We start from the raw sequence: 24,311 nt of genomic DNA, 5'->3' as shown, positions 1-24,311 counted from the left end.
TAAGTATATGTTCTTTCAGTACTTATTCACTTTTGTGCAGCTGGATAGCATGTGGTTATGAAGGAAAGTGAAGATAGCAGGGAACTTAATATGGGGTAGTTAGTTATTTATTGTTATTGTAGAATATGTTCTTTATAATATTTTTGAAATGAAAAAAACCATTATGTTATATATTTTTTCTCGTTAGGTAGCTTCACTGAAGAAGATAAGGGATAAAGACCAAAAGAATGGAGTTTGGAAGCCGTTTTCAGGAAAGAAATGGGTTACTTAAAACCATACAGATATTTCTGTGTACCACAAGCAAGGTTGAAAAAGTATGTAAAGCAAAGACGGGAATATGACAATGAAGATATTACTACAAAGTTAGTAAGAAAGCCCATACTTCCATTGGATCTTGAATCTGACTTGGTAAGGCATCGTCTGTTAGTGGAGGAGCGATTTTTTGGGGTAACCAGGACGGATTTATGACGATTGGCTTGCCACTTAGCACTGTCAAATAATATTCCAACTACATTCAGTGAAGAAAACGGATCTGCTGGTAAAAAGTTGTTGCAGAAATTTCTAAAACGCCTTTCAACAACACTGTCTGTTAGAATGCCACAGGGAATTTCGATGGCTCATGCGAAATCCTTTTCTACGGAGAACATGAATATGTTTTTCAACATATTGGAATCTGAAATGCAGAAAATTAATTTCAATCATAATCGGCTCTATAAATTCAATGAAACGGGGTCAGTGAGCACAACACAAGGTCACTAAAGTGATTGACTTAAAAAGAAAAAAATCTGTGGCATCATTGACATGTGCAGAGCGTAGCTGCTCATTACCATTGTACCTTGTATGAATGCTTCTGAATGTTATGTCCCACCTTTAATTGTATTTCCACGAAAAACATGCAAGTGGTGCTCTGGATGGAACTCCACCAGGATCAATACATGCTTGTCATATTTCAGGGTGGGTACAGGCAGATATTTTCACATAGTGGATCTGACTTTTTATCATAGTGGTACAATCGACAAAATCAAACCCTGTCGTCCTCATACTTGACAGACATTACTCCCTCACTAGAAATATGGATGTCATTGGCTGGGAAGGGAAAAAGGGGTTTCAATTGTATACCTTCCTCCCCACAGCTCTCATAAGATGCAAACCCTATACCTGGCATCTATGTAACCACTCAAGACTTTCTACTGCCAGGAAATTGAATCGTGGTTGAAAATAACATCCTTTGGACAATTACAACATGCCAGATGGGAAAATTATTTGGCTATGCATATTTCCACACTGAAACTGTTGAAACATCAGTTAACAGTTTTATAAAATGGAATTTATCTGTTGAACTGAAATGTGTTCAGGAGTCATGACTTCACTGTACACTCTGGGAATGAAGCACATACCGAGTGCCAAGATCAACAGTCACCTGTCAAGGGACTTCAAACAACTGATGACATCCATATATCTTCTGCTAGGAACATTATGAGTGCTGCAGACATGTGTTTCCTGTCATCCAATTCTAATACAACTGCTGACGACTTGGCAGGTTGTTCTGCACTAAACTCACCCTCTTCATTATCACAAATTCATTCAAGTTGGTTGATGCGATCTGCAGACTTGAGTCCTCTGCCATCTATTTCTAATGCTGCTGCCCAAAGAAGTTTTAGAGCAGGTTCTGGAAAGATCATAACTTCATCGCCACATAAACAATAACTGGCAAGTAGTCAAATGAAGAAGATCGTCAGAGTTTGGTAATCAAAAAATTACAAGGCCTATGCAGATTAAAGGGTCTCAGAAAATTACAAGAAGCACTCTTATACGCACAGAATGTCAACAAATGGGGAAAAGAGGGAGAACATTTCTAGATCTTCCAAGATAATCTTCTTCAGAAGATTCAGAGTTTTCTTGTATGTCAGAGGATGATGATTAGGGAAATGAAAGTGAAAATGCAGCTCACATTGAATATATTGTTCACTGTTGTTTTCAGATGGGTGGACAGGTGAAGAGTGAATCCTTTGTCAAATATGGTCATACATAAACTTGTGCAGGTATTCAGAAAAAGAATTTAATGCTTTTGAAGTGTAAATAACTGAATAATGAACACTATGTGGTCATTTTACTTGTTTTTCTTTGATTTATTATAACTGATTTAAAGTAAGAAAATAATTTTCATTTAAGTGTTTTCTTTTTGTGCCCAAAGAACTTAAAACAGTGCATTATCTGTTTATAGAAACTGTGTTAAACTAGTTCTAGTAGTAACTGATTTTATTGTCATATATCTAACTGAAAATTATACGAGAAAGTGGTACCTTGTAATAGGAGCCACCCCTATATTGGGAACCATTTTTGGGACTTTCTAAAAATAATCCACAAATGAAAGATTTTACACTTAACAAGCTAAAGGCCAAATAAACCTAATCTTAGAAGCCCATATTTTAATATATGTGTACAAGTAGTGTTTAATTCTTAGTGGTGTTAATGATGTGAGACAAAATCAAAAGCTACCCCATATTAGGACATTTTCCACCACCAAATAAATTAATAAGAGATTATGCTGATCCCCCAATTGTACATAAAATAGGTCAGAACACCATTGCAGAAACAAAAAAAAACATGCCATTTTTAAAAAGTGCAAAACTCCCAAGATTGGCAATTTTACAGAAGCTTGAAAGTCAGCACAAACTTCAAAGAAAGGCACTTTTAATAGTTTCCACAATGAAAATCTCTCTTGAAATCTGGCAGAAAACCCTAAGTGCTTCTGGTAGTATTTAAAATAAACCAGTGACAAGATGTATTCAATGTTTTCAATGCACAATACCAATGGTGATGCTACTAATGACAGTGCCACCAAAGCAGAGTTACTAAAGACAGTTTCCCAGAATTCCTTCACCAGCATTCGAATCAAGAACAACTGCCAAATTGAGTAACTTAGAGGTAGGTATCCTTGGAGCAGTGAACAGTTTAAGGAGAAATCAATTGAGTTGGGTCCAAAAAGTATATTTTTCAAAAGTACAATTTTTTTAATATACATATTTAATCTATATTGTGTGTGAATTTTGTAGTGATAGCAGCATTAGAAATGCCTTTACAATATTAAACTTCTTGATTCTACGCTGGCAGCTACCCTCACCTTTTCCGACATTTGGGAAACTGCTTGTTTCAGTGGAATTTTTGTGAGTATAATTTATGACTGCAGTCAATCCACATTCAGATTTCTTGTAAATCCTGATTTACTAAGGAAGTGTCTTTATGGGAATACACAATATACAAATGAAAGCCTCAGTAATTTAATTAGGATTAGATCCTCAAAAAGGACATTCTGTGGTCTTGAAGTACTCAAAATATATGTAAGTACTCTATGAAGCAGTTTTATGTTTCAATGACAGGAATAATGGCGGATTTGAAGTGCTAAAGAGAGTTCTCATAGATTCAGGTGTGTTTACAACAAGCATTTTACACCATCGATGAAGGTAGGGTCAAGAGAGCTGAAAGATCACTGTCTTACTTACAAATACAGGCCAGACAGATTTGAAAAGGAGAGAAAAGAAACATGGAGGATGAGGAGTATCAGTAGGGAGGATTTACATGTACAAGTATGGGAAAAAAGTTATTGAACCAGATTTTCTCAGTTTTATATTTTTTGCATAATCAGAAGACTTTTCTCAATAAACATATGATCTAATGCTATGAAATATCCAGGAGCTGTTTCAAATATGGTGCTGTCTCACTGGAACTAAAATAATACGAGATTCTGCAATTACCCTGATTTTTATAGGATGGTATGTAAAAAAACTTAATTTTGTATGCATAAATTTTAAAACTTTGCTGATAATACAATTTGTACTATAAATTAATGATTGTAGTTTAGTGGTCTTAGCATCTTCTTAGGATACTGTAGTACCACTTTCAGATTCATTTCATGATTAGATTTTAAGTTATGGCCTTTTGCAAAAAAGACAAAAAATTAAAAATTCAAGTTCCTGACAACGTATTAGTCTTGTATCCTTTATTATATTTTTCCGTTAAAAGACACCTCTTTTTCTTCATGATTGCGAAATTTTATATCTGTACATCAATAACTATGGCTGTAATGATTTTTTAAATAAATGTTTACACTTTCTTTATACACCCTTTAAATAACTTCATTGTACACCAGCTGCTTCCTTTCAGAGTATGATTATACATAGCGCCATACTTAGCAATCACTTTATAGCTTGATAAAAAATTCAACACGGAGGAGCATACCACAGAACTGCTGAAGCATCTTAACAAATCTCTGTTTGCAATGCGAATTGTGTCAGACATAGGGGATATAAAAATGAAAAAGCTGTCATATTATGCTTACTTTCATTCCATAATGTCATATGGGATTATTTTTTGGGGCAATTCATCAAGCCAAGCTAAAGTTTTCCGGGCACAAAAACATGCAGTAAGAGTTATATGTGGTGTGAACTCAAGAACATCCTGCAGAAGCCTGTTTAGGGAACTAGGGATACTAACTACTGCTTCCCAATATATTTATTCCTTAATGAAATTTGTCATTAAAAATATATCACTTTTTCAAACCAACAGCTCAATTCATGGAATCAATACTAGAAATAAGAATAATCTTCACAAGGATTTAAAGTCACTTAGTCTTGTACAAAAAGGTGTGCATTATTAAGGAACACACATTTTCAATAACTTGCCAGTAGCCATAAAAAGCTTAACAACGAATGAAATTCAGTTTAACAGAAGCCTAAAGGATTTATTGGTGGCCAACTCCTTCTACTCCATTGATGAATTTCTCAGTAAAACCAACTGATTTGTATATATATATAACTTCTGCACAATTTCAGTGCAGTAATGTGTTCATTGTAAATATATATATATATATATATATATGTGTGTGTGTGTGTGTGTGTGTGTGTGTGTGTGTGTGTGTGTGTGTGTGTGTGTGTGTGTGTACAATCTAACTTCTGCACCATTTCAGTGCAGTAATGTGTTCACTGTAAATAGGTACTATAGTAGTTGTATTACATGTTTATTACGTTATAAATAAATAAATAAACTTTTTTATTTCAAATTCAGTGCATTAGCGTTTGTAAAATGACTCATTCAGATAGTGTTCATTAAAAAATGACACTCATTCCACTTGGGACCTGTAGAATGGTACATTAGCTTATTTGTTTTAGTTTTAAATATTTGTTATGTATTGTTGTTTTTCTGACATGTTCCACATCCTGGAGGACCTCCTCACTACGGATCAGTTAGAATGAAAGTAAATCTAATCTACTCTAATTTAATGGTCCATATATAAAGCCTGGAAAGTTGCAAAAGTCATACCAATGCCCTACAAATGAAACACATGTAATCCCCTAAATTACAGACCCATATCACTGCCTTCGATTTGCTGTAGGATTCTGGAACATATACTGTGTTCAAACATTATGAATTACCTCGAAGAAAATGATTTTTTGACAAATAATCAACACAGCTTCAGAAAAATCATTCTTGTGAAATACAGCAAGCTCTTTATTCTGATGAAGCAATGGGTGCTATCAATAGGGGATGTCAAAGTGATTCTACACTTTTAAATTCCCAGAAGGCTTTTGACATTGTTCCTCACAAGTGACTTCTAATCAACTTGTGTCTCTCTAAAAGTATCGTGTTACTGGACTCAAGATTTCTTGTCAGAAATGTCACAGTTCATAGTAACTAACAGAAAGTCATCAAGTAATGCATAAGTAATACAGGGTGTTACAAAAAGGTACAGCCAAACTTTCAGGAAACATTCCTCACACACTAATAAAGAAAAGATGTTATGTGGACATGTGTCCGGAAACACTTAATTTCCATGTAGAGCTCATTTTAGTTTCGTCAGTATGTACTGTACTTAGTCGATTCACAGCCAGTTGGCTCAATTGAAGGAAGGTAATGTTGACTTCGGTGCTTGTGTTGACATGCGACTCATTGCTCTACAGTACTAGCATCAAGCACATCAGTACATAGCATCAACAGGTTAGTGTTCATCACGAACGTGGTTTTGCAGTCAGTGCAATGTTTACAAATGCGGAGTTGGCAGATGCCCATTTGATGTATGGATTAGCACGGGGCAATAGCCGTGGCGCGATACTTTGTATCGAGACAGATTTCCAGAACGAAGGTGTCCCGACAGGAAGACGTTCAAAGCAATTGATCGGCGTCTTAGGGAGCACGGAACATTCCAGCCTATGACTCGCGACTGGGGAAGACCTACCTGTGGTGCTAGAACATGTGCCTTTACACGTACGACACAGCATATGGTTCATGCACGATGGAGCTCCTGCACATTTCAGTCGAAGTGTTCGTACACTTCTCAACAACAGATTCAGTGACTGATGGATTGGTAGAGGCGGATCAATTCCATAACCTCCACGCTCTCCTGACCTCAACCATCTTGACTTTAATTTATGGGGGCATTTGAAAGCTCTTGTCTACGCAACCCCGGTACCAAATGTAGAGACTCTTCGTGCCCATATTGTGAACGGCTGTGATACAATATGCCATTCTCCAGGGCTGCATCAGCGCATCAGGCATTCCATGCGACGGAGGGTGGATGCATGTATCCTCGCTAGTGGAGGACATTTTGAACATTTCCTGTAACAAAGTGTTTGAAGTCACACTGGTACGTTCTGTTGCTGTGTGTTTCCATTCTATGTTTAATGTGATTTGAAGAGAAGTAATAAAATGAGCTCTAACATGGAAAGTAAGCGTTTCTGGACACATGTCCACATTGCATATTTTCTTTCTTTGTGTGTGAGGAACGTTTCCTGAAAGTTTGGCCATACTTTTTTGTAACACCCTGTATATTGCATAATGTGGAACATTCTAAATTATTTTTGCAGAAACGGTATTTAATTATAGGTATCATATTTTTAAAAGTACAACAGGTCCTATGCTGTTCCTGATCCACATAAACAATTTAGGAGACAGTCTGAGCAGCTCTCTTACATGGTTCACAGATGATGCTGTCGTTTATCATCTTGTAAAGTCAGAGATGATCAAAAGCAATTGAAAAATGATCTGCACATGATATTTTTATGGTATGAAAAGTGGCAATCGATTCTAAATAATGAATAGTGTGGAGTCATGCACATGAATACTGAAAGGAACCCGCTAAATTTGGGTTACACAATAAATCATACAACTCTTAAAGCTGTAAATTCAAATAAGTACTTAGGAATTACTATTACAAATTGCTTAAATTGAAATGGTCACATAGATAATGATGTGGGAAAAGAAAACCAAACACTGTGATTTATTGGCAGAACACTTAGAAAATGCAACAGATTCACTAAAGAGACTGCTTACACTACAGTTGTCCTCCCACTTCTGGAGCATTGCTGCATAGTGCGGTATTTGCATCAGATAGGCTTTGACAGAGGACATCGATAAATTTCAAAGGGCGACTCGTTTTGTATTATTGTGCACTGATGTATCTCTGTGTAAAGCTGCTGCCATCATTCTCGTAATGCTGTCAACCAGCTGGCAACTGGATACATCTTGTAAGAGACGGTAATATGCCAACAGGTCAGCTCCTACAATAATCGGCATCGTAACGTCGACGACAGTTAAGTCCCAAAGGAATGGGTGACTCAATCCCAAATTCAACACGGTCCACTGCATTCCGTAAGTCGATGGACGATTTATTAGTGGCAGTTAGACGGAATACCATTGGTGGTCTACAGCTGTGCGTTGAAGTTCTCAGTAGAATGCTTAAATCCGAATCAGTGTCTTTCAAGTACCCCTAGGCGGACCTTCTATCGCTAATGACTTTGTGGGGCAATCGGTTATGGCTACTACCGACTGCCACTGGCATTTGGATATGATCACAGTGCTGCATATTTCTGTGAATGTTCACCAAACCTATGATGGCAGAAGTACATAGGCTGTTCCATGCTCGACGACGCAGCATTGGTCGACAATTGGCTTCTGCAACTCCAGTGATAACGTCCTCTACCATTCCAAGCACCACTGTGTGACAGCAGCGTGCAGATCTGCCTCCATAACGTCTCCACATTTGCAGCCAACGAGTCGAATTCTGTGCGCGCGACTTGCTGCAACTGTCACTCTACTGCACAGCACCGTCATTGCACTAACCTGGGTGGGTGCGATGGGCTCTTGAATTCGACTGGTGAACTCCGCCACCGACTGATGATCTCCGCCACCGCGTACGACTTTTCCGTTTGTGACACCATGATCACTTTGATCAGTGGCGGAAGTCTGCTGTTCCACAGTGTGCATAGTAGATTGTAGGGTAATTACATCCACATTGCTCAACAGGTGGCGCATATGTAGCGATTTCTTGCGATCGCCTATGTCTTCTTGTGTCAATACTTGCCTGTTTCGCTCCTCATGTGGCGCTGCGACTCTCTTTATTAATTCCGACTTAAGCCTTTTGTAAGATTTCTGTTGAGGTGGCTCAGTAATCACATTGTACGCATAGCAGTGGGCAAGTTGACTCATGATGACGGCGAATTTCGTCGAGCTGGCTACAATTCTCGCTTAGCAAAAGCAGGCTTCCATTTGCACGAACCATAGAAACGGGTTGTTCGGCCTGAACGGAGCCAAACGGACTACTAGTCTGGACACTGCTGGCTTGTCAGCCGTATTGTGTGATAGATAAGTCCACGGCTGATTGTTCAATCTGCTTCAGCTCAGATCACACTGCGGTCACCGCTTGCCGAGTGCAGCTCACTCTGGGCTGTCTAACCTTTGCAAGCCGTAGGCACACTGAGACTGGAGGTTTACTGGAACAAACTACTTTACTACAGCCATCAAGTATTGATCAGAATGTGAACACTGAAGTAAATCATCATTGAATGTATCAATATTCGAGAGGACGTCAGTAAGTGATTACAGCTCTAACCAATACTGAATCAAGAACGGAACATAAGACATAGAACACACAACATAAAAATTCACAGCAAGGAATACACAACACAAAGATAGATAAAAACTTACAAAGAGAACAAAGCTACCATGGCGGTTTGCGCAGAAGCTGTTTTACAGCTGCTACACATTTATTATCGTGCACAAGCGAGACTACACTACTACACACATGAGCATCACTGGTTGGCGCAGGCTTGACAGTAGACCGCAAAGACGACACACAACCACATAGCAGACACTACAAAATCTGTAAAAAGTAATTACGTCATTTTGTAGTGAGTTGGCGAAGGTGTGAGCTCTCTTACACCCCTTAACCCTCTACAAATGGAGAAGAAGTCACACAGTATAAGGAGGGGCACTGCATAGCAGAAACTAAGAGAAGGCGACCTTAAGAAAATAATCAAGGTAAAAGTTGCCATGAAAAACATTAGGGTGACGTTTGTAAATTTGTTGACTCAGTTACAGACTATAACTTAAGCTTTAACCCTCCATTGTAGCGCCAACTGGTAAGTAAGTATATGGACAAGGGAATGATTCCCTGCATTCTATAACAGTTTGTTCTTCCAAATTTAGATAAGTCTACTAGTTATATTGGGTGGTACTACCGATTTTATAGAAATTAACTGGATATCATTAAGGAGTACTGGAGAATTATTTCACGAAAATATGTTCTTATTACTTATCAACTACCAGTGTCACATGTGGCTAATCTACAGCTTCTTAAGATTTAGTTTAAGATCGATATTTTGCACTCATCTTGGACAAAGTTTCATTAACAGAACAGTGCTCTTCTTAGGAACAGGGTTTAAATACAACTAGATGTTGTCAGCATATAAGTGGTAATTACATGAGTGCGACACAGAGGAAATATAACTGATATACAGTGAGAAAACAGTGGACCATCAAGTGAATCCTGGGGGACTCCGGTCAGAATATGTTTCCATTATGACTAACCAGCCTCAGTACTGTAGTGTTTATGAATGTCAGCTACTTCATTTTTATAATAAATAAATAGTGATTGGGAAGATTAGTGACCTGAAATAAAGCAGTGTTAACATGACCAATTGATTTCTGACTGTGTCATGTTTAATGCAGTAAATGTCTTTGATTACAGTTGCAGCCCAATGGTGTATTCAAAAGCCTAATTGATATTTACCAGCAATGTTATACGTTTGGAGGTGATCATTTGCTTTATATGAGCAATGTACTCCAAGACTTCAGATAGTGTGTGTAATACACTTTTCAGTCTGTTGTCACCTGGTGATTTTGGATGGTAATTCTTCAGTGCTGATCGAATTAAACTTCATTTCTATACAGTAGGTTATCTATCACAAACAAGTGATGATTGAAGATGTCTATGAGAAGTGGTATAACAATATTAGCAACATTTTCAGTGATCTCTTTATTCATCCCATCATTATCAACTGTCTTAAAGGAGACTTTCATGATAATTTTCTGTGCTGTACATGTAGAACCATGTTTCAAGAAAAGTGCCTCTCCTGAGAAGGTATTGTGGCTTATAATTTATCGCAACTTGAGAGCTGAATGATGTTGAGAAAAAGTTGTTTGAATCGTCTGCATGTACTTCAACAGTACTCTTCATAAAGTTAAAGTGTCTGACTTTGCTTGAATTTTCTAAATGCCATTTATTAAGTTGCTAGTTATTACTCTGGATCTGCCTGCTAATAAGTGAATAAAACATTTTTTCATCTTCCATAGAAAATTTTATTATGCTGCTCTTCATACATTCTTTTTCTCATTTTACAGCTGTTCTTCTTCTGCCTACTCTTGTTTAGTCATTATCTGGCCTATTTGTCAGCCATGGGGCGGTGTGTCTTTTTCATTGAACATTTAGGGGCATTTTTGTCACAATGTGCAAGAAGTCTTGGGCTGAATTTTGTGAATTTGCCATCGAATGCCGGTTTATTGACTATCCTGCTATGGAACATATGAACAGCCCATTTGTAGGGCATCATAGATAACCTATTTTAAGTTTCTGTAGCTCATTATGGGAGATTTTTCTTTGGAGGTCTGCACACAGAGCATTACGAATAATTCATGGGCTGAAAGGAGAAATCTGACTAATGCAAATTACTTTATCTATCCACTTCATTGCTGTTATATCTATTGGGATGTGACTGTGTAGGTCGTAATGAGTTGGATCCACAGGTATAATATCCACATCATCTGATTGAAACAGTCTTCTTAAATTCACTGCAGAGTGTCAATTTAGCTACAGGTCTATATTTGTATCTCCCATAGCGATAACTGCTTTTATTAAGACATTAATGAGGAGATGACTGATTGTAAAGATGACACTTCACCAATTTTCGGTGGTTTATAGATTACTTTAATTAAAAATTTCTGATTAGCTTAATTTATTTCGGAAAACAAGAAAACAGCTTCTCTTTCACCATCTGTACACAATGGGTTTAGTATCTTCAGTTTTAGATTACAGGAAAACGTGCATCTACACTACGCCCACATGTTCAACCCACTGAGGCATGTAAGCTATGTGAGACACAGAGTCCAAACCGATTGTTGGTTTGTGACATGTCTCATATAGAAAAATTACTTGTTAGGTCAACTGGTAGGACAGGTAGTAAATTCTCTTAGGATAAGCCATTGTCCACAGGTACGTGACACCGTTGTCACCTGTTGTTCTCGATACTGTAAATTATGATTGTCTTCCTGCTCTGGTGAATGACTGACTGTCTAGTACAAAGCATCGAAAAGGACCACACTGTGTAATGACAGAGTAGTAAAACACAGTTAATAAAATAGACAATAGTAGTGGGGAATGGGAGATATCAGGTTAAAAGGACAGGCCAAGGAGATTATTGTTGGTCAGTACTAACCAGAATGACAACTTGATATATGTAAAAACTTATAGAATGAGTAGTAGTACAAGAATGTATAATGATCGATGAAACTTATAGAAATATGGCGAAGGAAGAATTGTTAAATGATCCTGCAATATGCATATCAATGTCAAGCCAAGGAAAGAAGAATAAACAATGAAGATAGTAAATGATATTTATTTTAAAGTTAATAACTAGTTTGTACAAATATAAATGTTTTAAACTTTGAAAAAAGAATACATAGCTCATCCATTAACCTAGCCTGTCAATGAAAAATGATAAAGTAAAGAAAGTTCAAAAATCTTTACTATCTATGACGATGAAAATTAAAGTGGAAAAACCATATAGTAGATTCGTTAAAACTTCTATGATCAGCTACTTTTGACATAAGAACGACTATCCACTTTCCAGACAAATAAATCAGAACGTTAACTTGGTTTTCATATCTGCATTCACTGATATAATATGAGATAATATTCTGGGTTGACTCCTCATCTGGACGAAAATGATTCATTGCACAAAATAAAGTAATGAGAATTATATATTATGTTACAGACAAACTACTTGCTGGTATATTTTTAAATAATTAAGAATGATATCTATATCCTCATATTACATGTATTCATTGCTTACGTTAGTTGTTTACTATCCCTTGTACTAACCAAACAGAAAGTACAGAAATTCACAACCATGGACTACTTGACAATAAAACCATGAAAATTAAAATTATGACAGCCAATGGAAGTGTTTTCAGACATAGATGAAAGTTGTTTAAATGTAAACACTCAAATATTTTCTAAATTGTCTGTTCATATGTTAATGGAGTTCATTCAAAATAAATTCCTTCACACATTCGCCCTAACAATGAACGTAGAAGTGTGAACCTCATATTTTACCATGGCTTTTCATCCTCTATGAACACTTCGTTGAATATTACTGTTTAGAAATCATTCAAGAAAATTATCATCAGGTCATTAGCCATCCATTGTAAGCAAGCTATACAAACAATCTCAATTTGAATCAGAATCCTTTATCAAAATGTTCGACTTTAATTGGGATATTATTCACAGTTTATCTTTTTTAAATCTGATCATGATATAGAAATTGCAAGGATGGTGTGGAAATACAGCTGTAAATTGCCACAGAGTTGCAGTTATGACACACTGCCTCTTTTGGCTATCTTAACAAGATTACTTCAGTTTTGAAAATAACAAAAAATTGTTTTAATATAAAGATAGTAAATTTTATAATGACTTTGTAATATATGAAATGTTTTAATGTGATAATGATAATGTTTGCTTCGATCAGAAATTGTAGTGAGGAGAAATGAAGCGTTTGAAACGGATTTTTCGAAAACTTTGAGAGTTCCATGTGTCATGAAATAGATGTAAAATGTATAATAACAATAAACTCTCACAACTATTGATTACATCATAAAATACACAACATAAAATGGAAATGTGCATCCACCATTTTCGGTGTTTCCAGTAGCGCTATGAATGTGAGTACAAACCTGCAGATTAAGGCTATGCCAACATAAGGGAATGCTGTTTCCTTCAGTTGTTTCCACTTATGTTGAGGAAGTAATCCTCTCTGGTTATTTTTCTCTTAAGGTCTCCCCCACAAGCAACACTCTGTCTGTGCACAAATCTGCTCAGATATTTGTGTATGCAATAGAGCGTTGAAATATGTGATACGTTAACATGATATGAATTCAAATCTGCTGGTCGCTCGCCACCTGTCAGTGTAGAGAAGAAATTTCAATGGCAAGTGATTATACTCTCATACAATAACCTCAGAGTTTCTATTTAATTTATTCAGTTGTGGAAAACACTCAATTGCAGTCTGTTCATAACTTGTGCTGCAAAAACCAAAAAGCAACCAAAAAGCAAAGAACAGAAAACAGATCAAAATGGTCTACATTGTGCTGCTTAAGCACTCACATTTGCTCCAGGAGTTACAGGCAGCACTCGACGACTGGCGTAATTATTTGAGCATGGATTTAACTTTTGACACTCATAACTCCTGATTGTATGATGGGAGAAAGTTCTCTAAATGAGCGGCAGACAGCGACTTTCAGATACCTAGCAATAGGAGCTACAAGGATTTAGAATTTGCAACAGCATTTTCGAAATAATCATTGAGTGTAATCATACTCAACACACATGATCTATTTAGCTGTCCTGAAGGATGATTTCATGAAGTCAAGTAAAGTACTGTACCTCAGTTCTGACAAGCTACAGATCACATTTTTACAGCTTTAGACATGTTTGAGACACAGTATATTCTTAGAAGCTATATATGTGGCCAATAAGCTATAGTTCAGTTTGTTTATAAGTCGACATTTTCAACTGTGTACCTGAAGTCTGCTACCAGCATCTTTTCCACCAGAATATACAGGGAGCCATAATATATCTGGAGGAAAGTTTTGCTTGCAGTATTGTGGTAGCAAATCCTATAGTGCACCTCCAAATCACTCATTATCAACCACAAATGATATTAGGAAGTAAGAAAAATTTAATAATAACTATGTCCCTAAAGGCACTGTTCCAAGATCTTCCATTATCAGCATAACACAACTATACTCTTCATTATGGCCAAACATGGCATATTTTTTTGTTACACTGTCACAGCCCACATTAGATTATGGCGTAGGATATATTGAGTGAAGGTATGCTAGCAATCCCCAAGCAACTGATTGAATAGGTTTCGTTATTTTGCTTGGCTGTTTTCAGTAAACAGTCCACAACGATTTTTTATTTATTATTATGATGTACCATTTTCTTGTTTGCTGATAGGTCAACCACTCATAATTTATCTGTTAAAGATTATTATAAACAGCCCCCCTCTTACCCCCATTGCTGTATTCCTTGCGTTTAACTTTTCACAAACATGTATGACTCCAACAGATTTGGATTAATTCGGCAACGAACTATTTAGAACACTGAGATGTATTTTCTACTTTAAAATTCACTCTGCGTATATAGACGAGAAAAACCTCAATAAACAAACAGGTGACTCAGACACGTTTTAGCGACAGATTTGTGGCGGTCTCCTGTCTGCACCCTCAGCCTTGTCTGATTTGAACCCACAGATTTTAGCAATTTCGCTCAAGCCTCCAACTCCATTTTCCAGTTTTGTTCACACACAACGATCTGTCAGTGCAGATGTTACGTGAGCAGACATTTGCGTAGACGGATCGTTGCTTGTTGACTGGCCATTAAAAGCTTCACACATAAGCGATGGATTGCAGCGATCCATCGCCAGCCGTATCGCTCAGTCGGTCGCTCGCCTCAGTCCTATCACACATGAATAGTTTTCCAGGCAATTGCAACCAGTACTACGAACACCACTGTGTCGAAAAGTTCTGTTATAGAAAATGAACTTCTATGCTTAGCAACAGTCGCAGTAGAGCTCTATATCCCTACAAATACTTGCAAAAAATACATTGAAGAAAACGATAATTGTAATTTATGAAACTTATTTCGAAACACTTTCCTTTGGAACTGTACCTTACTGTACTGAATATATTGGGTTTTTCACTGAGGGCAACTGGTTCTGTACATCTTCCTCGTGTGTTCATAAAATTCGTTTTTCGTTTACTAGTTCGCTCTCATTGAAATTCTGAGGTTGGCAGGGGTAAAATACAGGGACCGAAACGCTATTTACAATTTGTACAGAAACCAGATGGCAGTTATAAGAGCTGTGGCACATGAAAGGGAAGCAGTGGTTGGGAACTGAGTGAGACAGGGTTGTAGCTTATCCCCGATGTTATTCAATCTGTATACTGAGCAAGCAGTAAAGGAAACAAAAGAAAAATTCGGAGTAGGAATTAAAATCCATGGAGAAGAAATATAAACTTTGAGGTTTGCTGAAGACATTGTAATTCTGTCAGAGACAGCAAAGGGCCTGGAAGAGCAGTTGACTGGAATGGACAGTGTCTTGAAAGGAATATATAAGATGAACACCAACAAAAGCAAAATGAGGATAATGGAATGTAGTCGAATTATCGGGTGATGCTGCCGGAATTAGATTAGGAAATGAGACACTTAAGGTAGTAAAGGAGTTTTGCTATTTGGGGAGCAAAATATCTGATGATGGTCGAAGTAGAGAGGACATAAAATGTAGACTGGTAATGACAAGGAAAGCGTTTCTGAAGAAGAAAAATTTGTTAACACCGAGTATAGATTTAAGTGTCAGGAAGTCGTTTCTGAAAGTATTTGTATGTAATGTAGCCATGTATGGAAGTGAAACGTGGACCATAAATAGTTTAGACAAGAAGAGAATAGAAGCTTTCGAAATGTGGTGCTACAGAAGAATGCTGAAGATTAGATGGGTAGATCACATAACTAATGAGAAGGTATTGAATAGAATTGGAGAGAAGAGAAATTTGTGGCACAACTTGACTAGAAGAAGGGATCGGCTGGTAGGGCATATTCTGAGGCATCAAGGGATCACAAATTTAGTGTCTGAGGGAAGCATGGAGGGTAAAAATCGTAGAGGGAGACCAAGAGATGAATACTTTAAGCAGATTCAGAAGGATGTAGGTTGGAGTAGGTACTGGGAGATGAAGCAGCTTGCACAGGATAGAGTAGCATGGAGAGCTGCATCAAACCAGTATGTGGACTGAAGACCACAACAATAGTTCGCAATTTCTTTTCAAAACTTCAATAAGTCTTGAAATTGTTTCATAAACAACTCAAAATCATCAGATGAAGCCCAGTGTATCGAAACTTTTTCTATGAACATCCTATGAATTTTATATGAAAAGCGCAAGCTTCACAATGCTAATCACTGCAAAATCGGAGAGTGTATTTTGTACTACTTAATATAACAATTGAGTACAAAAAATTGGAAAAGGATGTAAGTGCCAAAAATTTAAAGAAATGACTATTATAGTGAAAACCATTGTATAACCCAAGCATAATGAAACGAGAAAGGTTGCAAGGGTCAGAAAAATTCCTTCCAGTTTCAAGAGCAGGTCGAAGATAGCAGCACTGTGCAAGAGCCAGCGGGGCTGAGATGGGAAGGGATGTAAGTGCCACCGCCTTGATGTGTACTCCACAGCTACACAATTGCTTTAGTTGGTGACAGTATGTTGACACAGCAGTGATTTCAGTCGTTTCAAGTGTGTGTTAGAGTGTTCTTCAGTTGTGTGTTTAGTGTACCAACCAGAAAATGGAAAAGCCTGTTAGGAAGAAGGTGAAGCAAGAGAAAAGAGCCAGCTGTACATGAACAGTCGAGGGAAAGAGATACTTGCGAAACAATCACCAGCAGAACAGGCAAGCTGCTCCTGTAAGTACAAGTGTAAAAACATAAGCAGTGAACAAAAACAGCAATTGTTTTTAGAGTTTTATAAAGTTGATGAAGAAAGCCAAGGAACATATTTGTTGAATCATATTCAAATGGTACCTATTGGTCACAGACGTTATGGGATGAACTAAAGTGCAGTAGAGAGTAGGCGGACTTGTACTTTTGCTTGTAACATCCCCGATTGTACAGGGAAAATGTGCAAGTGTGAAAGGAAACTGATTGTTTTACAGACAAAAAAGAAATCAGGTTGCTTGGTTTTTGAGGACCAAAGAGGGAAAACATCTGCATCAAATGCACACTAGTTTTAATTTACGGAAGATGATCGAAATCTTGTAAGATATCATATAAACTCATTCCCCAGATACAAAGGTCACTAAAGCTGAAAAAAAATCAAGTAATGAGTTTTTGTCACCTGATCTAAATAAACGCCAAATGTACATGGCTTTTAAAAAACGAAATCCTGCAAGTGATGTTACGTACACTTTTACCCAAAAGTTTTAAAACAAGATTTTCCAAACCTGAAATTTAAAGTTCTTACAGATGAGACCTGTAAAAAGTGTGACTTTTTGAAGGCAATGTTGCAGCGAAAAGGCAAAACAGGAAGTTAAAGCCCAGCAAGAGTTCCATCACTGAAAATGGGAAAAATCTCATAAGTGTATGAAACAAGATTTTTTATTATCTTCACAGCTTCCAACAGCTACTTATACAACCTTATGTATGGATCTACAACAAGTTATGTTTGTTCCAATGCTTACACATAGCACTATGTTTCATTGTAGACAGCTATCTTGCTACAATCTAGGAATACATGTTGGAGACAACAGCTCTGCATATATGTGTATGTGGCATGAAGGGATTGGAGGCCGTGGTGCTAACTTACTAGCTTCTTCTTTGTTCAAAGTTGCTTCCACTGGAGGCCTTTTCCTCGTAAAAGGCTTGTGTTATGTTACGATAATTGCGGAGCACGAAACAAAAAACAGATGATGTTAATGTGTATTATTTATTTGGTCCACAAAGGAATGTATCGTTCAGTTGATGTGTAATATCTTGTAAGTGGACACAGCTACATGAGCTGTGACTGTGATTTTGAGGTGATCGAGAAACAACGCAAAGCTGCGAAAGTGAAAACACCTAAAGATCTTGATGAATTAGTTGCAAGTACAAAATTGACAACACCTTTTACTGTAGTATCTATGAATACTTATGACTTCATAGATTTCAAAGGCCTCGCTAAAAACTACCTAAATACAAAGGATCTGGTTATAAGTAAAATTTCCAACTTCCACGTTTCCCACAAGAATACTAGCACAGTGAAAGTGGCATCAGTTTTGGGTCTTGAATGTGATGTTATGGTAACCTGTAAAAAAGTTGACGTTTTAAAGAACGATGCTAATCTTGACAATGTACCGGATATTCATGACTTTAAAACCAAAATCTAACAAAAAAAGGAGAATGATCTTTTGGGATTGATAAATTATATAGAGAAAGAAGAAGACAAGGACTCCTACAGAGCCCTGTTGGAGAACAAAGATGAAGAGGCCTGCAACATGGAGGTGTAGGAAGAAAATGAGGAATAGGACTGCTTGGAGGAAAGAAGTACAGTACTGAAAGTTTATTTCGATTACCAAATGCAGGTAACTTTGCATTTGATTTCTCATATATATATATATATATATATATATATATATATATATATGTGTGTGTGTGTGTGTGTGTGTGTGTTTAAAATAAAATTGGTTTAGTCAAAAACGATCAACTGTATCAGAACGAATTTCGAAAGTGAATAAAAAGTCAAAATGTTATGTATATAGTTGAGACACCCAAAACAAATTTAGACATCTGATTCAGATTTTGGTTTTCAAGTGGCTTATACTTACCAATGAAGGAAGAAGCGGAATAAGCGAAGACAAAGAATTTTGCTTCAAAAAACCATCCAAAATTTTATTTTATACCTTTTTTATATTACCCAAGCACTGAATGAGAAAAATTATATGTAAAGTTATTAAATGTTCTCAAAACTACAATGGACTCACCATATTTTTTAATATAAACCCTTGCCTCACATCCTTTTCACAAACTCAGTAAGGCACTTACAGCGTTTCCCAGAAAACGAGAGGATGGCACTTACTTCTTTTTCCATGTACATTTTGTTCCCTTTATACATATTCATAAAAAACTGCTTTCATGTTTTGTAGAGGTATTTTGATAAAATTAATATAATCATCCAATATTTTAGACACATTTATTTAATATTGAAAATTTTAGTTTGTGGCACTTACATTTTATTCCATTCTTTGTACACAATTCACGTCTCAAAATAGTTCATGGTCACTGAATAACAAATGTAATGTAAAGTTCTTACTCAGCATGGGAAAAGTGAAATGAAACCAAATTGCACAACCGAACTTAATAAATAGAGAAAAAAGTTACAGTCATCATGCAACACATCACTGATAACCAGCTAGGCAGCAGATCACTGCCATCCATCACTCAAATGGGTTTCCTTTAGTGGAGGGTCTTTCCCTTTCTGCTTTGTCTTACACAACTTCTTGTGGTTTGTCCATTCTACCTGTGCACCCTCAGATAGTGCTGCATTTATTGTCAACATCTGGTATGGTCAACCAGGGCGCCTTTTCGTGAATGGAGTGTTCTCTGCAACTGGTCAGACTGGAAGGTCATACATGTGAGGACGTTCCTGTGTAAATGATTTCGAAGTATACCACGTTAAATATAGCTTGTAACTTCTAGATTTCCTCTCAGTTTTCCTCCAATTTGCATACTATTTTATTCTCCAAAAAGAAATATGGAATTTAATATACATAACAATGTTTACCCTTCCACTGAATATTTTTTTTATCAGATTACTCATGACTCCTATGTGCACACCCCCTTGCATCTTTGAATCCAAGTGGCAGACTAAATTGAGCCCAATTCACACTAACCATCCATGGAATGGAATGGAATGTCAGGCAGTGTGACTGCCAAATTATATTTGTATTTCTTTATTCATCCTGTAAATAGTGAATTAATAGATAGTTTGCACAAAAAATATAATATATATCAGATTTTAAATAGCACACACAAATTTATACCTAATGTGATTTAGAAAACGACATTCAATAAACGTTGAATTTTGGTAAAATAATTATAAAAACAATAAGAGAATTGAAAAAATAGTATGGTGAAGAATATGTGATCCAGTACACTATATTTTCTTGGTACTTCAAAAACTCAAAACCAGAATAGAAGCTGTGATCAAGCAAGTACTCTTTTGGTTTCACTTTAAACTTATGTGAATTTTGTATCTCTTTCAAATAGGATGGCATGTGGCTACACAATATTGTGCCAGTATGATACACTCCCCCTTATAAATGTTTGTACTTAATATGTCGACATGCAGGTAATGCTTCTGCCTAGTATCATGAGAGTAGAAATCATAAATATGCTTGAAGATAATTTTTTTCTTTTAATATGCGTACTTTTATGAAGATAAGTATCTCATAGATATCTAAATAAGGAAGAGTCAGTATATTGAGACTTTTAAATATTGGCCTACAGGAGTCTCTGAATTCAGCATGTGTTAGTGTTCTAACATTTTTATAGCCTAAATATTTTTCTGCTACATATGGAGTTCCACTGAAAGATAATTCCATACATCAGCAGTGAATGGATAGTGCAATGGTACCTTGTGACCACTGATGTACAATTTCTTTTTATGAGAGGATTCTTACAGCATATATGACTGTGTAACTTTTTATTTACATTATTCATGTGTGGCTCCCATTTCAGGTTATCCTGGATATGTATACCTAAAAATTTTGTCACATGAGACAGTTTTCAGTCAATGCTAAAAACTGGTGTTGCCGCATGTAGTTTCTGTGAGATGTTAAACTGACTGCCAATGTTTTTTCGGAATTCAGTACTATTTTGTTTGTTCCAAACCACTGTGTTAAATTTTGTGTTACATCTGCACCTGTTTTTTTGTAGGTGTCTTCATCACAGGAGTTAATTAGGATATTTGTTATTTGCAAAAGTACTGGTGTCCCTTTGGTTAATTTTCTAATAGATAATTAACATAAAGAATGAAAGTGAATGGGTTCAAGGACTGACCCTTGAGGGACTTCAGATGGATATTTTTCTGTTTATTACTATGAAAATGAGAAATTTTGTGAGTTTTTAATCTGTATTTATTTGAGTGATCTGTTGATGGTCATGCAAGTAAGAGTGGATCCACCTGTTTGGTAGGCCTTTTATTCCATAATTCCTTAGCTTCTGTAACAGGATATCATGATCAATTATATCAAAAGCTTTACTAAGATCAAGGAATATGCCAGAAATAGGTTGCTTATTATCGACTGCAGTTAGAATTTCGTCCAGGATGGTAAAAATGACTGATTGTGTTGATATGCCATTTCCGAATCCATGTTGTGAATCACTTATTAACATTTTCTTATTGAGAAAGGCTTTAGTCTCCTAACAAACAGTTTTTCAAGAATTTTGCCAAAGCGTGACACTACTGATACAGGATGAGTTGAAAATATCTGTTAATGGTTCTATGATAAATACTGCACTTGCTTTGATGATAATACCTACTATTTTATCAGCACCTTCTGAACATTTTGGGTAATCTTTTATAATTATAAATAACTCTTCAGGTGTTGTAGGAGACATGAACATAATTCTTGTACAATATATGAATCTGACTGTAGTGTGTTGCTGTCTGGTTATGATTTGTAATGTTTCATAATCAAGTGGTGTGCTATATTTGAAAAGTAATTGTTAAATTTATTAGTCATTACTGTGAGGTCAGTTATCTGATAGCTATTTTCTTATTAAGTTCTATGTTGTCATGGTCTAATGACATAGTGGCTGTTTCTTTTTTAACAATTCTCCAGAGTGCTTTACTCTTGTTCCAGAAATTTTCTATGTTTTTGTCATTTTCCTTCTTTGCTTTTGATAAAAATTTTCTAAGTATTCGTTTGTATTGTTTAAAATAATTAACAAGAGCAAGATTTGTGGTTTGCTTCGGGTATTCGCATAATTTCCTTTATGGCATCACTTTTTTATTCCTGTTGTGATCCATTTATTTGCTCTGTACACAGAATTTATTACTGATGTTTGTTCAGGATAAGTTATTTCAAAAAAGTGTTTGTAAGTGGCCATAAATTTATCGAACTTGTCATCTGTGTCGTTTGAACTTCAAACATCATTCCAGTTTGCTCTTCTCGAGGCAAAATAAGAGTAATCTTCATATTCATCAATTGAATTTCCTGATATCAGATAAAGTTTTTTGGCGTGTTGTGTCTCCTGGAATAGCTGTTATTACTATTTGGGCATGGTGATAACTAAAACCAGTGTTTACAATTTGTGTGTTCTGAGTATATTTTTCTGTATTTAGAAAAACGTGATCAGTGGCTTCTGCTGATGTACTAGTTGGGCTAGTGACAGTTGGTTTTAAGTTAAATGACTTCAGAAGATCTTTGAATCGATTATTAAATTTATTGGGTTTGGAGAAATCAACATTGAAGTCTTCAAATACGAAAATATTTTTCTTGAGGATATCAAAATTCTCTAACAGCTCTTACATATTACTTTTTACAACTTTTTTATCACTATCCCATGACTTACGTACACAGATGATTACTGTGTTTTATTTAGTAGTTCTGCTATTAACAGTTGTATGTCTCTATCTCTGGATAACCTATCAGATTTGGTTATGTTAAAACAAAAGAAAAAATTCCTTGACGTCTATATTTATGTGCTGCTCCATGACTCTGCTGTCAATATCTTTATTCTTGGCTTGTGTGTAACTTCTGTGTATTTTGTTACAGTAAATGTTTTTTTCGTATCCAGGGTGTAATTACAAAGCTAATAAAATGTTTTCTTGGCTTTAAATAATATTTTTCATCAGGTTATGGGCCCAGTACACGTGTAAAGGCAAACAACACAGTTTAATTAAAACAATATTTGAAATGAGCGTATGTCTGTAAAGAAACATGACTGCTAGCGGCGATTATAAGGTCAGCATTGATAAGCTTGAAGGACCTGACGACTGGGCCAAATGGAAATGGCATATTTCTATGGTGCTACGTTCATATGGACTAGAAGATATTATTAACGGTACATGTGAACGTGTAGAGTTGCCGCAAGATGCGACAAGTGAACAAAAAGAAGCGTATGTGGAATGGCTCAAGGACGACGCAAAGGCAGCAAGTCTTATAGCAAGTGCGCTAAGTAAACCTGTTGCAGAACTCGTCTTAACGTGCAAGAATGCTAAAGAAATCTGGGACAAATTACGCGCCCGATTTGAACGTAGCAGTACTCAGCGTTTGAATATGTTGATTGAAACATTTTTCCGTGTTAAACGTGATGAATCGGAAGATATTAGTGCACATGTGGCCAAACTGCAAAAGTTATTTGTGGACCTGAACGATGAATTATCAAAACATGAAGAAAATACGCTATCTGAAAGAATCTTAAATGGTCGAATTTTGACTACACTGGGAAAAGACTACGACAATTTTAAGGGGTCAACAGAAGCGTCCGATCTTACCCGTCGGCTTTGACCCGTGACGTAAGCGTGTTGTGGTGTGTGACGTCATTACGGCGCGGAGTTTGATTTGCGATTGTGGCGTGTTTGTAGATGTCTTGTTTTTGTTTGTCGTGCTCTCTGGTGGTGTGTTCATGGTTTTCGTTTGTTTCGTTTGTTTCGTGTGGTGGGGTCAGTTTTCTGTTGCTCAGGTGTTGGATTTGAAGCGGAATTTCTATTAGTGAGTTAATGGTTAATTTAATGCTCATTGCTGTACGTCGGGTGAGTTTGTTATTGAGTGTATTTGGTTGTGGTTTTTTGTTCAGGAATGGATATGAAAGACCGCCTTAACAGTGTTCGGTTGAGGGCGATGATGGGGGAGACAGCTTTAGAGCTGATTAAATTTCTTCAGCTATTTGGCTTAATTGCCGAGGTCGTGAAGTGCGGTGTGTGCGGTGAACCTATGAAATTGGTTAAAGTTCCGGACTCTCGGACCAGGGACGGATACATGTGGTGTTGCCGGAAAGATGGCGTATGGCGTTCTGTAAGGCGTGGTACCTGGTTCGAGAAGTCTAGATTGGCCATGCGTGAGATTGTGCTTATTACGTATTATTTTTGTTATAGTTGCGGGCAGAGTTTTTGCGCGTTTGAGACTGGTGTGAGTGAGAGGACTGTTTTAGACTGGTATTCCTTTTGTCGTG

The sequence above is a fragment of the Schistocerca americana genome, chromosome 2 (genome assembly GCF_021461395.2).
Source record: "Schistocerca americana isolate TAMUIC-IGC-003095 chromosome 2, iqSchAmer2.1, whole genome shotgun sequence".
Lineage (NCBI taxonomy): Eukaryota > Metazoa > Arthropoda > Insecta > Orthoptera > Acrididae > Schistocerca > Schistocerca americana.
Note: the sequence above shows the minus strand (reverse complement) of the source record.